Raw genomic sequence first — 15,857 nt, 5'->3', positions numbered from 1 at the left:
GGCGAGTGGCTCCAGGAGATCCCAGGAACAACATCCAAGATCTCTGTATCTGGAAGTCCCACAGGATCTTAGCTCGGTCATTCTCCACCACCCTTGGGGGCGTCTCCCATTTTGACCTCGGGACTTCCAGGTTATACTTTGCACAGATGTTCCTGTATACTATGCCGGCCACTTGGTTATATACAAAGACCAGGGTGCATCTGTGGTTCACCATAAACCTGCAACAGACAACCTTGAACATGCATTTTTTTATGTAGCAATTATTTGATATTTCATACACATTTCTTTCCAACACAAGGTCTAAGATGGAAAAAGCTTATCATGTAAAAAGATTGATTTCTTTGTCAGGTTATGTGATTCAAGTTCTTTTTTCTCTTGATGAGCTGTATTGACCAGAAAATTACACTGCAAATCAAGTTCTTCCACATTTATTGATCTCAGCGTGTATTTACAAGAGTGAACGCTATTCCTACTCATGAGGAGAATCCGAAAACAGCACCAAGGTGTGTTTAAATTGGGTTTGTGAAGAGGCTGCATTGATTGGTGATGTCACTGAGCTGAAAAGAAACCTTCTCAGAATCTCTAAATATGTTTGTTGTGAGGTTTGGGTTCAAACCTGTTTTTCACAGGGCCTCTATGACACCTGTTTATGGTTGTGTAATGCCATTTAGGAAGCTAACAGAAGCTAACCCTTTACTTATGTTAAATTAGCATAACTTCGATCTTTCTACTGGGCTGTTTTTTATTTGTTTGCTTATTTTTTGTTTGTCACAGACTCATGATGTATTTTGTTTTGCACCTTTTTTGCACTTTCCCCTTCATTTAAGACATCACCTTAAATTTCCTGATAATCAGTCCCTGCAGCAGATCTGTACATTCTTTCTTCTTATTTTCTTGTTTTCTGTTCATCCTTCCCTGCACCTCTACCTTTGCCTGCTCTCTGTGTTTTGTGACCATGAACTTGATTTTTGTGAGTAAAGCTTACTTTTGCTTTCACAAACTGTCTCTCAGGTCCTCTCAGGTCCTCTCAACTAAACTCTGATACACTTTCCAAAAAGCTTCAGTGCTTTTAGCGGATTGATGCTTTTAAACTGGACTGAGCACTTGTTTGCAAAACCACGGTGAGAAATTAACATATAAAAATAAAAAACATAATGCCTTGCATTCATGGTCTTTGTTTTGAGTAAGTGAACAATTTACAGCCTCCAGTGGCTCACTGCCTCTGCAGGAGATAAATTGGCTTAATTTTGTCCATTGCCCAGCCTGCATGGCTCCATTGTAGACTCCAGAAAAAACATAAAACAAGCTACTAGCACACAGATGCCAATAACTCTTCCTCTATGATACATGAACAATAAAGGAGGATACCAGTAAGTTCCCTTTTTTACTACTTGCTTTATTTAACTTTCAAATCTCAGTAAAGCTTTAGATCACAGCCTGCAATGTACAACATAATTACCCCGGTGTTATGTAGTAATCTTTTGTTCAAACTGTCTACATATGGGAGAAGATGTGAAGGTAACAATTCAGAATTTAACAAAGAACCTACATGGATTTTATGGCTTTTTCCTCTTTTTTTCCTGAATGAGCATTCAGTTATGTACAGTCACAGCAAAATAAGAAAGTACACACTCTTTAACGTCTAAGATTTTTTGCAGCAGGGCGTATGAAAAATAATCTGTTCTTAGCAGGTCTTAACATTAGATAAATGCAACATCAGATGAACAAAAAACATTTTACCCTGTTGTCATTATTTTATGGAAAGAAGCAATGTGTGAAAAACTAAGTACAACCTTACTACTTCCATCAAGAGTATAAGTAACAGACAGGTGCTGCTAAGCAAATGCGCTTGATTAACTGGTCATCAGCAAGTGTGACTACACCGCTCTACAAAAGCAGAGGTTTGGGCAGTTTGCTGAACTGGAACATTCAGGTCCATGTGAGCACAATGCCAAGGACGACATACATCAGTGATGAATTTAGAGGAAAAAGTTGCCACCCATCAATCTGGGAGGGGTTAAGAGGCCATTTCCAAACAATCAGAAGTTCATCATTCTATCCTTAGAAAGATTATTCACAAGTGGAAAACATTCAAGAGAGTTGTGAATCTCCCCAGAGGTTGAAATCCCAGCAAATCCCTCCAAGGTCAGACTGTACAATGCTCAGAGAAACTAATAAGAGCTACGTCTCAGACCCTACAGGCCTCAGCATATTAAATGTTAAAGTTCATGACAATTAGAAAAAAGCTGAACATATATGACCGTTTTGGAAAAGCTACCAGAGAAAGAAAGTGGAGAAAGAACAACAAAAGAACAAAAACAAATAGCTTAGCTTAGCTTGCAAAGTTGTGCCTGAACAAACCACAACAATTCTGGAGGAATGTGCTTTGAACGGATGACACCAAAGTGAGAGATGTTTAGCTGTAATGGCCCGCACTGCGATTGGACAAAACCAAACACAGCATATAAGCACAAATCAAATGTCAAGCATGGTGTTGGAGGACTGATGAGGCTTGTTTTGCAACCACAGGACATGTCACCTTGCTGTCACCTTGAGTCATCCATGAACTCTGTGTATATACCAGAGTATTTTAGAGTCCAGTGTGAGGTCATCTGTCTGATGGCTTGATCAAAACTGGAATGACAATGACAATGACCACATTGCTGGGATCATTGTCAAGGTGTTGCAATGGCCCAGAAAACTTCTTCAACCTGATTGACATGCTGTGGTGGGATCTCATGAGAGCTGTGCATAAATAAATGACCTGAAGCAATCCAGTTAAGAAGACTGGGCCAAAATGACTCCACTGTGATCTGAGAGATTATTATTTCAAATTATTGTCTCTAAAGGCGGTCTTAAAGACTATCAAATCATTATTTGGTGTTCTTAATTTATCACACATTGCTTCTGTATTCTAGAAATAGTTTTTCTTTAATTAATTTTATGGCCTGCTATTATGTCGTAATAGGTAAAACTTTAGAACAAGCAGAGGATTTATGCTGTTTTTAGTGCAACCAAGCAATGATGTGAACGCTGGGAGTAAGCTAGAAATAAATTTGTATCGTACTCATTAATTTTACAAGTGGTTGCCAGTCAGTACCATTACAGACAACAATATGACCATAAAACAGACCCAGCTGTGAAGATTGACTTCTCATCTCACCGATGATCATCAAGAGGCAGACCGCATTATTCGTTTATATTGCCAGGATACTTAAAATAATTTTAATAATTTAAAGTATACAGTATATTCATTTCCAACAAAGGTCCAGGGGAAACTATATTTTCATGCATCTTGTCGGCTGCTGAAGACTGCCTTAGCTTTTTTCAACACATTACTTCATTACAATTCCTCATGGCAGATTACACCCACCCTCGATAAGATGTTTTCGGTGTAATTAAAAACTATTTTCAAGTGTTTTCAGTATTGAACATTTTTCCACAACTCTTATAGTCAGCCAGCATTAAAGTTCCTAAAGCTGTAATTTCCCCTTGTTTTATCTCTGTGCACAGCCCCGTTTATCAAGGTGAATCAATTTAAATATAGCAAGATAAAACAGAAGGTTTGGATAACAACACATATGTATGATTAATATACTTCTGTAAGAGAAAAGTGTGTAGTTTGTTTACTTTGTTCCTTGATGCCAGCAAAATCAAAACCTTTTCTAGTTATAGAAGAGATCTCAGATGTTGTTCGTGGGTTCTGCTGGAGCCACTCGCCTAATATATAACTCTCTATATGTATGTAGATCTCTAGTTTTATGTAGTCTTCTTGTTACATTACATATAGCTTAATTTACTTCTCTCTCTCCAATTGGTATCTTAAAACTTACAACATTTTTTTAGATACCTGCTCATGAGATTAGCTACTGTTGTAACTAATTGTCTTGTACTGTTACTGATTCAAGCATTCCTTTCTACTCAGAAACAAATATTAGCTTAATGACAGCCTTCTTTTAATGCACTCCTAGCACTAAAGCCTGCTATGACACTAGCTGTTACACATATATTTATATATGCCACCACATATATTCTAAATGGTGTAGCAAGGTTATTTATCAGATCATTAAGACAATCACTGATCTAAAGTCTTTTACATCACTATGATTTTTGAAAAAAAATAAGGAAGGAGTAAAAAACACACAATGAACTTAATTACAGAACATTTTTAATGGACACGGAAATCATCTGACCTTTATGAATCATCATCGACGCTGTTTACTTGGAAATACAGTGGGAGAAATAATTCTTTGATCCCCTGCTGAATTTGAAAGTTTGCTCACTTACAAATAAATTAACCGTCTTTAATTTTTTTGGTAGTTTAATTTTAATGGAGAAAGACAGAATAGCAACCAAAAATCCAGAAGGAAAATCCACATTTAATCATCCATCTATTAAAATAAAACTATCATAAAAATTAGAATCTTAAGTTTTTTTGTAAGTGAACAAACCTACAAATAGTAATTCTCAAAGTCTGTATGTTTGTTGCAGATTGTCTCTAAACAGATACCGAAGTTCCTTTTTGATATCTGTTTATATACAAGAAATGTATTATTAATTAATTAAGCACAAGTTTTTCTTTAAACAATGAACCCTGGAGGATGTTCTGCATTATTGATTATTTCTTAAATGCTTGTGGTGTGGACTTGGAGAAGGCATTTGACCATGTCCCTCGGGGAGTCCTGTGGGAGGTGCTGCAGGAGTATGGGGTGTCTGGCTCATTGCTACGGGCCATTCGATCCCTATACAACCGTTGCAAGAGCTTGGTTCGCATTGCCGGCAATAAGTCGGACTCGTTCCCGGTGGGTGATGGGCTCCGCCAGGGCTGCCCTTTGTCACCGATTCTGTTCATAATTTTTATGGACAGGATTTCTAGGCGCAGCCAAGTGGCGGAGGGTTTTCACTTTGGTGGCCTCAGAATCTCGTCTCTGCTTTTGGCGGATGATGTGGTTCTGTTGGCTTCATCGGGTGATGACCACCAGCTCGCACAGGAACGGTGAAGCAGCGGGAATGAGGATCAGCACCTCCAAATCTGAGGCCATGGTTCTCAGCCGGAAAAGGGTGGAGTGCCCACTCCGGGTCGGGGATGAGTTCCTGCCTCAAGTGGAGGAGTTCAAGTATCTCGGGGTCTTGTTCGCGAGTGATGGGAGAAGGGAGCCGGAGATCGACAGATGGATTGGTTCTGCGGCCGCAGTGATGCGAAGCTCTCAATTTACCAGTCGATCTACGTCCCTACCTTCACCTATGGCCACGAGCTGTGGGTAGTGACCGAAAGGACGAGATCGCGGATACAAGCGGCTATTAAAGGGCCAAGAAAGAGTGCAGTATTAGATCTTACTGGAATAATACAGATATAAGTACCCTTTGTGACAGTTTAAAGTTGATTGATGATCATACAAAATAATCTAAAGCCACAAATAGACGTCGTTAATACCGTTTTTTTATTTTATCCAAAAACTGATGATCATCACTGATCACTGATTAACACATCAAAACAACTGTTGTGTGATTGATTGTTGTTGTCATTTGGCGCTATATAAAAAATAAAAATTGAACTGAATTGAATTTGTGAGTCTTTTATTTATAAACCAAAAATAAGAGGTCTTATACACATAAACAGACATGAGCACAACATAAAATCACAGGAAAGGTCGAGAACGGTTGCTTTCCTCCTTCATACTTGGTTCATGTTGTAGCAATCATTTTTAGTTTGGAGCTAATAAGCTGTTTAGAACTTACTAAGCTGGTTAGTACAGCTTTAGGGTGTTTTATTATGTGAATATACTTCAGTATAATAAGATGCCAAATAAAATAATTAGTCTGTCACAATATGTGACCTGGATAAAAAAAACTATTTAGAAAATTGCAGAAAAAATACTCATCTACACTGAAAATTAAAATTATAATTACAAGCTAAAACCTCAGATAACTGTAATGTAATTAAGAGGGAAAGGTTATCTCAGGTCACCAAACCTCCATCCAAGTATGTAAAAAGTCTATTATAACAGAGCTTGCTCTTGGTTATAATGGACATTATGAGCACAGGCGGAGGTTTTTTAATTGTTCTTTTGACCTTTTTAGATTAAAACTGATCCTGCTTTTTTTTCCTGGCAGCTTTTTTGTAGATATAATCAACCTTTTGTCCTAATGTCAACATTATGTTTAATAAAAAGAAGAGCAGTATTACAAGTGAGGTAATGCTCAACAGTGCAAAATAAAAATCATGGGAAAAATTAAACACAAATAATAAGTGATAATGAAAAAGAAAACATTAAAGTCGGTAAATAAAAAGCAAAGTGATAAAGATTACACTGACTTGCACAAAAAACTGTGCTGTGGTATAATATTGATTATAAAAGGTTCGTTTTGAGTAACAGCTAACATAAACATCACAATTCATGCTGAAAACTTGGGTTGGCTTGTGGTGTAAAGTATAGTTGTGTTTATATATCATAAATTAAAGTATGGTTTAGTTTTACATAGATACTTATATACTCTATATGGGCAAAAGTATCAGGTCACACCTCTTAATCTTTGAGTTCGGGGGTTTTTGTTCCCTTTGTCACAGCTTTATAAAATCAAGCAGCTAGCTGTGCACGCTGCAGGTGGGCCGTTGTAAAGCAGGAATGTCAAACTCATTTTACATTGTGGGCCACATATTTCAGTTCAATTCAGTTTTGTTTATATAGTGCCAAATCACACTATATGTGATTTGGCACATATATAGTGCCAAATCACAACAACAGTCGCCTCCACGCGATCTTAAATGGGCCGGAACAGTAAAACTACATGATATATTAGTGTGTGTGTAAAATAAAATTTTTGCTAGTTTACTGTGGACACATGAATTAACAGTAACTTTAAGTCATTTGATTGTTTTTCTATTAGGTAATTTCTTTTATGTCGTATGAAAGGCAGTGAGGGTGGCAGTCTTTATCAACAGGAAAACCTGTAAAAATTAAAAGTTCAAAATCTATCTGTACACTCCTTCACCTTTCTATAGCTGTCCAGTTCAAGTCTTTAGCATCATAAATAGTTTACAGAAGCTCAAGTGTGATACTGTAACATAATGCCACCATTTCAAGAGGTTAATCTGTTTTGTCAAATCTTTATATTCCACAATCAGTGACAGATTGTGTAAACTTACAGAGTACAGAGGAGCTCAGGGCATTAAAGATTTAATAAATGCAGAGCTCCAAACCTCCCCTGGCATTAACATCTGCACAAACACTGTGTGCTGGCAGCTTCGTGTATGGGTTTCCGTGCCTGAGCAACTCCTGTAGATGCAACTCATAGGTGGTCCAGGACTTTTGTTCATACAGTGGATACAATTCAAAAACCAACTTGTAGTGTTGATATATTGAATAAAATAATATTAGATCTTCCCTGTAACGGATGGTTATTTCATCATTTATATGTAATTCATGTTGCAAAACTAATAACAGGGTGAGGAGTAAATATTTGTTGTTACTGTTACAAATACAAATGCTGTTGTGGGCCTGACAGGGAGAACCTTAGGTAATGTTAAAAATGACGGATAGTGATAAATATGGGCTTATAGTATTTACTTGATATGGATTTACTCATATATATTTTACAATTAGATTCAGTTGCTTGCCTCTGTGATCTGATGAATGCTGGACAAGAGCCGTCAGTGCTGCACTCTCTAAACCTAACAAATGTTCCCCCAACAGAAGGCTAGTAATATTTGTTTTGATTTTGTCAATAAGACAGAGCAGTCTGTCTTCTCCAAACACATTCGTTGTCAGAGTAATGCAGTGCTAACATTTCTCCCTTAATTTCCTTGAGCAATATGAGGAGAACAGCTTCAAAACAAGACATTTTGTTTAAATGGCCACCAAGTTACCACTGCTGACAAAGGTGCAATCCATCAGCACTGAAAAACTGCATAAACACATCTGTCACCCTTTTTCATGAACGTGTCGCTATTAATCACATTCCCTCGCCGTATTGTGGACGATGTAATCAATTATTACTGCTATATATTATCATTAATGGACACTTTAAAAAAAAACTTGCATGAAATTAGTCTTTTTCCGGAAGGAGAGATATAAGTGCGAGAATGGTTTGAAGAATAACTGAATTAATTTGACATGCACCATGTCAAATTAATTCAGTTATTCTTCAAACCATTCGACAATAAGTCGAAAAAATCATTGATAAAACTTCACAGTAAGCGTTCATTAGAAATATGAGCATGATGTGGTCTGAATACTGATAGAGGAAAAAATGTGAAGAGCTATATCAGACAATAAGGCACATGGAGTGGATACAGTGATGACCTTGGTTGAGGTACCAGTAGTTCTGAAAAAAGCTGAAGCTAAATGGATCGGAAGGTAAAGAAGTGACACTGAATCGTTTCACACAGTCTTCATCAGGGAATAGTTTGCTTAGTAGATGTTCAAATTTATTTTCTGTCCCTCTCACTCTTCAGATTTTTCCATCATATGGCAGCTTAAAAGTTCATTCTTGATCAGAGACATTACAGTGCTGCTTCAGGTCATTGTCTATCTATTTATTTAATTTTGTCACGATCCTGGGTCTCTGAGTCAGCGTTTTCAGTTTACGTGTTGAGTTCTTAAGTTATTCCTTTATTATGTTGAGTAATTGGATTATATTTTGGTTGCCTTTAGTTTCATTATGTTTCACTTAGGTCTTCTATGTTAGTCTGTCATATTTCTTGTCTTCTTGTCAATGTTGTGAAGTTGTATTGTCATTTCTGCTTTGCATTCTGTTTCCTGTTTTATTTTGAAGGTCTGTGTCCTATGTCAGTGTAGTCAGCTTTGCTTCCTTTGTCTCCTTATGTCAGATTAGTGTCAGCTGTTTCCCCATGTGTTTCCACTTCCCCCTAATCACCCTTGTGTGTATTTAGTCTGTGTGTTTCTGTTCATTCTTTGTCGGGTTGTCTGTTGTTCATGTCATGTTCCCCATGCCATCTAAGGCTATGGCCACACGTACCCGGGTATTTTTGAAAATGGAGATTTTCTGTTTTTGTTTTTAAAAAACATCCCGTCCACACGTGCAGTTTTGAAAAAATATCTCCGTCCACATGTAAACGCCAAAAACGAAGGCAAACGCTGTTATGAACATGCCAAAGCAACAGACGGCGATATAATCCGAACCGTGTGGAAATGTTGGCCAATCAGAATTCTAGAAGCCAGGGCGGGAAAGAGTACAGAAAGATGGCGAATAGAAGTAAGACTGAGTCGTACGTGTGGACAGACCATGAGGTGGAATTATTCCTCGACCTAACACTGGAAATACGGGGAAATACGCTGACATTCACGCTCTTTTTTTTAGAGCAGTACCCCTGTGAAAAGTCACAAGAATTTCCTCATCGCACGGAGGATATAACCAGGGCCATCATCACCACCAAGCTGAAGGCAATAAGGGGGAAGTATAGGCAAGGCATGCCTTACTATATTTTGGTAGCCCAATTATAGATGCCTTTAGCACATTTCAAGTTTGACCTAGTAAAGACGCAGCTTAGCTTAATTTCATGTTGGTGTTGAATCCCTACTTCAAAAATGTTGTGGCGTTGAAAGCAGAGGGAAAGAAAACACCTAACTTAAAATATTTAAGTACAGCACTTAAGTAAATATTAATCTTGTTGTTCCACCACTGATCTATTGTGGTTAATTTGTTTTTCATTATTTTATTCTACCTTTTGTCAAGGCAAAACTCAAGGGCCACAGACAGGACAGACTTAAAAGAAGACTTTCAACTGAGACACAGCTGCTGAATGTTGCTGAGGTGGACATACAGATGAAGAAAAGAATTCTGGATATGATGGAGACATCTGAGAGGCGAGCGTCTGAACATTACAGTAAATTATCAGTCACTCTTGAGAGACTTACAAGTTCAATTGCAGATGGATTTTCACTGCTAAGACAAGCCATGCATCCACCACCACTACCTTTCAACATGCCACCACTACCTCTCCTGACTCTCTCCCCTTCTGATGTCATGCAGTCAGCTCTGTGGTAAGTCTGTGTGGCTGGCTGGTTGTCCTTGTCCTGCTGAATTACTTCAGTGACTGTATTCTCATCCATCATGTCTTTGTTGGCCTCACAGTAGTTATGGAGCACAAAACAAGCATAAATAACAAGGGGAAGTTCATTTAGATTAATGTCCATTGGCCTCCGCAATGCTCCAAACCGTGCTTTCAGTCTGCCAAAAGCACATTCAATGACCATTCGAGCTCGACATAAGCATAGTCCAAAATACTGTTCCTGAGCAGTGCTTCCCCCGTTGGCGTACTCTTTCATTAGGTAAGGAAGCAATGGATATGCTGGATCCCCAATAAGAAAAACTGGAATTGCCTCCTCATGTTCCACAATTTGTTTTTTTGAAGAGGGAATCCTGCCAGTCTTCAAATGTGTGTTCAGTGTGGAATTTGCGTCATGTACACTGCCTGGCCATTTCACCACAACATCAATAAATGAATAACTATGGTCACAGGTGGCTTGTATGTGCAGAGAAAACCTCCCCTTCCTGTTAACATAGTCCATAGAATTCGTGGATGGTTGCTTTATTTCCACAGGGGTCCCATCCACAGCACCAATACACTGAGGAATTCCATAGGCTCGGTAAAAACCTGCTACAAGTTCCTCTACTTTGGACTCTGTGAGTGGTAACTGTATAAACACAGGCCCCAAGTGAACAGTAATTGTCGTGCAAACTTGTCATATTATTTTCGACACCACTTGCCTTGATATCCCGAAAGCGTTTGCAGTCTTTCGTAACCTCCCCTCATCAGCCAAATAATACAGTGTGCATGCCACCTTTTTTACAACGCTAACGGGCCGTGACCGAAATATTTTGGGTCCTCTTTACAAATTCCTACAGTGTGCTTCCACATACTGTGACAAATTTGGTATATCTTCAAGACAAAAGGTGTTAAGATATGCATATAGAGTGAATTTCTACCTATATTTTTAAGTAAATCTACAAAAAAAATAAAAGTCTTGAGATATCAACCCTGATAAGTATATCAAATAAAATAATCTGCGTCATTTTTGGCCAGTTTATACGATACTTATGTGTTTGCTAGATCAGTTTCACAGCTGATAGTCAATGTAAATCCAAACCAAAATGCACTCTTTAAGAACCTAAGTGACATCATTAAATTATTTATTTATTGGTCTTTGTTACAATGAGCTTTTAGTGGATTCAAAGATTGTAAAGTGACTAAAAAACGCTCCCCAGAACAACATCCTCGTGAATGGGGTTGTGTTACTGTTATATGGGGCAACTGGCATGTACAGCAGCAGATTATATGATATCATTGACTGAAACTATAGTGTCATCTTCCGGTATGCACCGTATGGCTTGTCTCCTTTCGATTTTTTGAAGGACACCAGGCCAGCTGTAGGAAATGTGAATCCCTAACATAAATAAACAAATAAAATAAAATAATGTGGTGTTAAGATATTTTAATTAAAACACAGAAATATGAGATGGTAAATTTATCAAAAGGGCAGAAATTTCAAACTTTACTGAACTTCAGAAATAAATGTTCTCATTTTAAATTTAATGTCATTTACATTTCTAGTCTCATTTTGATCATGTAAACTAAGTTATAAAAGCTGTGAGAGCCCTGGTAAAGATTGGCTTAATTATTCCCTACCGCATGTCTTTAATTAAACTGGGCCACCTGACCCTCTGTTTCTAGCGTGAGTGTTGATATAATGTAGAACATAAAGTACCGAGGGAGATTGTGGGGTGATGCACAGAAACATTTAGTCCATTAAGAGCTTGATAATGTTTCTGTTAGTCCATTACAGGTTTGCCCATGTGTATATGTGGAAAAAGTCAAAGCTTCATGTGGGACCAAAATCTGTTGTGATTTAATGCCACTGCAGCTTGCACCATCCCACATCAGCACTCGTTTCCGCATACTTGTTCTCACTGCGTCACTTTTTTAAAAGGACAAAATGTCCTTGCAGAAGCACAAGTGTCCATGTCCCTGTTTTAATTATAGATTAATGTAGTGCCTCTGCACAAGCCCGAGTTTGGATAATACAAAAAACTTGAATGGAAGTGTAAGACTTTGTTCCAGGCTCACAAAAGTACACACACAGACACGGTCCTAGTTAGGGTTTGAGAAGAGTTTCGAAAGGTGGCAAAAACAACGGTTGAATGAAAATGTGTGACCGGGGTTGTTAGCAGGTGCAAATCTCTGCAAATCTGTTTTTGTGCACCTGGCAGAGGCTGATAATGGTCGGCCTCTTTAGAGCATTTTAATCTGTGTTCCTGAGAAATTACTACTTGCCTGTCATCAGCACACTGTGTACTTAGGCCACCTGTGTGGTCATCAAAATGTTTCAATGAGAAAGTTTAAACTAAACTCTTTAAAGGTAAAGTATATATGAAAAGGCAACAAATCCAAATGCCATGAAAATTTCTACACACATCCACTGTTCCGAGATAACGACTCCTAATGTCTTTTCCCTCACTGTGTCACCGTAAGATAAACAAATAAAATTTCTTAATCAGAAACTTTGATTTATGACTAAATAAAAATGTCAACATTGCCGCTGTGACGTTCTTTGCATGCTGGTGTTTTTGATAAAAGCCAAGAACTAGAGCCTCAAAAAGTCCCCGAGTCCTGTTAAAAGAGATTCTTTATGTGCAACATCCGTGATTAGAGCCAACCGAGGCTACAAAAATGCAACAAAAGAAAAGACGTTACTTAGGTCAAAATGTGATATGAGTGAGTCACTGTAGATTTTTCCCCATTTGCTCTGTCACTGGTGCAGCCTTTTATCAGCCTCCGGAAATACTTTGGCTGGCGCTTTCATGCCAGTCTCTGCTGCCTTCTGCATTTCACTGGGGACAAGTTGTAGATCAAATTTCTGCTTACTCTGGACAATCAATCTTCAGCAGCAAGTAGGGATCCTTTCTTATCTCACTGAGCTTAGTAATGAAAAAAAGACTAGTCAGTGCTGATAGAGTAGCCTATGTATAATTTCTACAGTGCTGTGGTGTTCCCCCTATTTCTGACTACCTTCACAAGCTTCTGTCTTCCCATTTATCTCTGGTGTTGTTTTAATTTAGATGCTAGTGGTTGTTTTCCTTTCATGGAGTCTAATTCTCTTTTAATAAGGTTAAAACACTTGAGCGACGTCACGGATGCTTGATCTTGAAGAGCTCTCATCAATCTGCAACAACGACTTTCCAAATGTTCAGAAACTTTTCACAAGGCAAAGAAAACATGACTGATTTCTTCCAGTGGTAAAACAACAAAACTACAAGCTTCGCTTTGCATATATGTACACAATTTGATTAATATGGTTACGAGGCTGCCTCCTCCACTCCATGTATTTGCAAAAGCTGCTTTGTGTACGTGTCCAGTTGTTAAATCCAGCTCGGCTTACTGGTCTGTACAGCCGTGATGCGATCGATATCACTGACTCTACAAAGGTGCTTTTCCTGTGTCTCTGCTTACTTGTCCACTATCTCCAAACATAATTGCCGGATTTGCAAGAGTGACTGTGTAAAGCCACATTTATACTGTGCTGTCCAAACAGTCCGTCTGATACAGCTACACATATTTGTTCCTGTTGTTTGTATTGAGCTGTTTGCCAGGACACAAGCATACTGAATCTGAGTAAACAGCAGAACTCCAGCTAAAAAATGATGATGAAAACAGACTGTGACTGTGGAGCTGCGCTACAATCAAAGTGTTCATGTAACAACTTCGCCAAGGAAATAATCAAGGCAGTAAAGTGCAGCAGACAATGTCAAACAGCTCCATGATGTTAAAAAAAGGCTGTACATTTAGTAATTCTGCATGAGTCTGTAAATTCTCATGCAGGGCAGGCATCTTTATTGGTCTAGTGGTCTGAGTACTCAGTGCCCTCTACAGCTACCCGTCTGAAAAAATACCTTCTGCCAGATAATGTTAAGCATGAAATTGCTATCTGCTTTGAAAGAGTCATCTTTTCTGACTTTCTGAGTTGCAGTAAATGAAATTGAGTGATGAAGCCATATGGATACATGTTTTTTGTCCTAATATGTGATTGGCTGGACAAAGTTTACAAGTTTATGAAATGTATCTGTATATAAAATATTAAATAACATCTTTGACAGCACAAATCTTCTGTGATGTTTCATCGTCGGGTAGAAGACCTATAATTTTTATGTCATTAAAATATCTAATCAAAACATGTCCTTTGTGTTTTGTTAGGTAACACACTGGTGCCTGTTAAATCTTTTTGACATCTGATTAAAAATTCTTCCTGCAGTTTTAAGGTGTCATACACTGTAAAAAAAATCTGAGCAAAAGTTGTAATTATTAAAAGCAAAGTTTCTATAAAGCTTCTACAGCTGCCATTTAGTATACTTTATAAAGTACTACAGAGCACAGGAGGTGACATAGAGAAAGAAAAACAATATTCAAGGACATGGTTTACTACATTAAGTGCATGCAGTAGCAATTTGTGTGCTCAATGTAGTGAAGCATGAAAATGTTATTGCTTAGGAAAATTATTCATAGGTTTAAACCTCTCAGACAAAACCTAATATGCAAAAAACTGTTAAAACTTAACAAGTATATCTTTTAAAAATCTCAGTAAGAGGAATGTGTCTAGGGTTTGCAGGGGATGGTCCAAAAAAGAGAAAACTGTCCAGTGAGTGGCAGTTCTCTGGGTGAAGATGCCGTGTTGATGTCACAGGTAAGAGGAGAAATGGCTTTGATCTGATAGTAAGGCAATAATAGAATACCACAGAATACCAATCCTGTCAGCTAAGAGCACCGAGACTTCAAATTGCACAGGTTCACCAAAATTCATTCAACAGAACGAGTCTTGATTTCAGTAGGATTCAGAATTTGGCCTAAACAGCATGAAAGTGTGGATCCAACCTGTGTAGCATTTCTGGTCCAGTTTGGTGGTGATGGTGTAATGGTGCAGGGGATTTTCTGGTACACTTTGGACCTTTAATACCAACTGAGCATCATTTAAACATCACAGCCCACCCAAGTATTGTTTCCGACCATGTCTTTAATATGACAGTGTATGATCTTCTGATGGCATCTTCCAGCAGGCTGACACACCATTTCACAACTCAAACCATCTGAAACTGGTTTCTTGAATGTGACAATGAGTTCAACTTATATGGCCTCCACAGTCACCAGATCTCAATAAAATGGAGTACCTTTGGGATGCGGTGGAACAGGAGATTCATGGATCTGCAGCAATTACGTGAAAATCTCTGACGAGTGTTTTCAGCACTTTGTGAAATCTATGCCACAATGAATAATGGCAGTTCTGAAGACAAAATAAGGTCAACCTGATATGAGCAAGGTGTATCTGATGAAGTGACCTTGAGTCTATTTAGAGTGTATATAATATAAGTTTGCACTCATATAGTATAGTGCTATTTTACATGTCAATAATCTGAACAAACATGTAAATTCTTTTAAAAAATAGACTCTGTATGTCTTTTATTTATTCAACTGATTGAGTAAATAAAGTTTCATTATTAGAATTAATTTTGTTTTAGAAGCCCTTTGTTTGTGAACATAGGTTATACAATATAACAGTAGACCTCTGGTAAGTGAATTAAATGACATTACAAAGGTTATTGAAACTTTTCCCAATTAAAATTATGCTAAAATCCTCCAAAACAAAATATTATAATAACAGACAGGAGGCTTTGATGTGTCATGTGATGTGATTTTGGTGACATTACATTGTGAGACTAAAGTTGCATATTTTCATAAATTCAGATTTGCACTTTGTTGCACTTGGTAGCTGATTCCTGCACACTTGTCTCAAAAACAGGTGAAGATTTACCGTTACTACAAATTTTATTTGTCAAACCCGCAGGCT

The sequence above is a fragment of the Aulonocara stuartgranti genome (assembly GCF_965226115.1).
Source record: "Aulonocara stuartgranti genome assembly, chromosome: 1".
Taxonomy (NCBI): Eukaryota; Metazoa; Chordata; class Actinopteri; order Cichliformes; family Cichlidae; genus Aulonocara; species Aulonocara stuartgranti.
The sequence above is the reverse complement of the archived record's forward strand: the minus strand, read 5'-3'. Positions refer to the sequence as shown.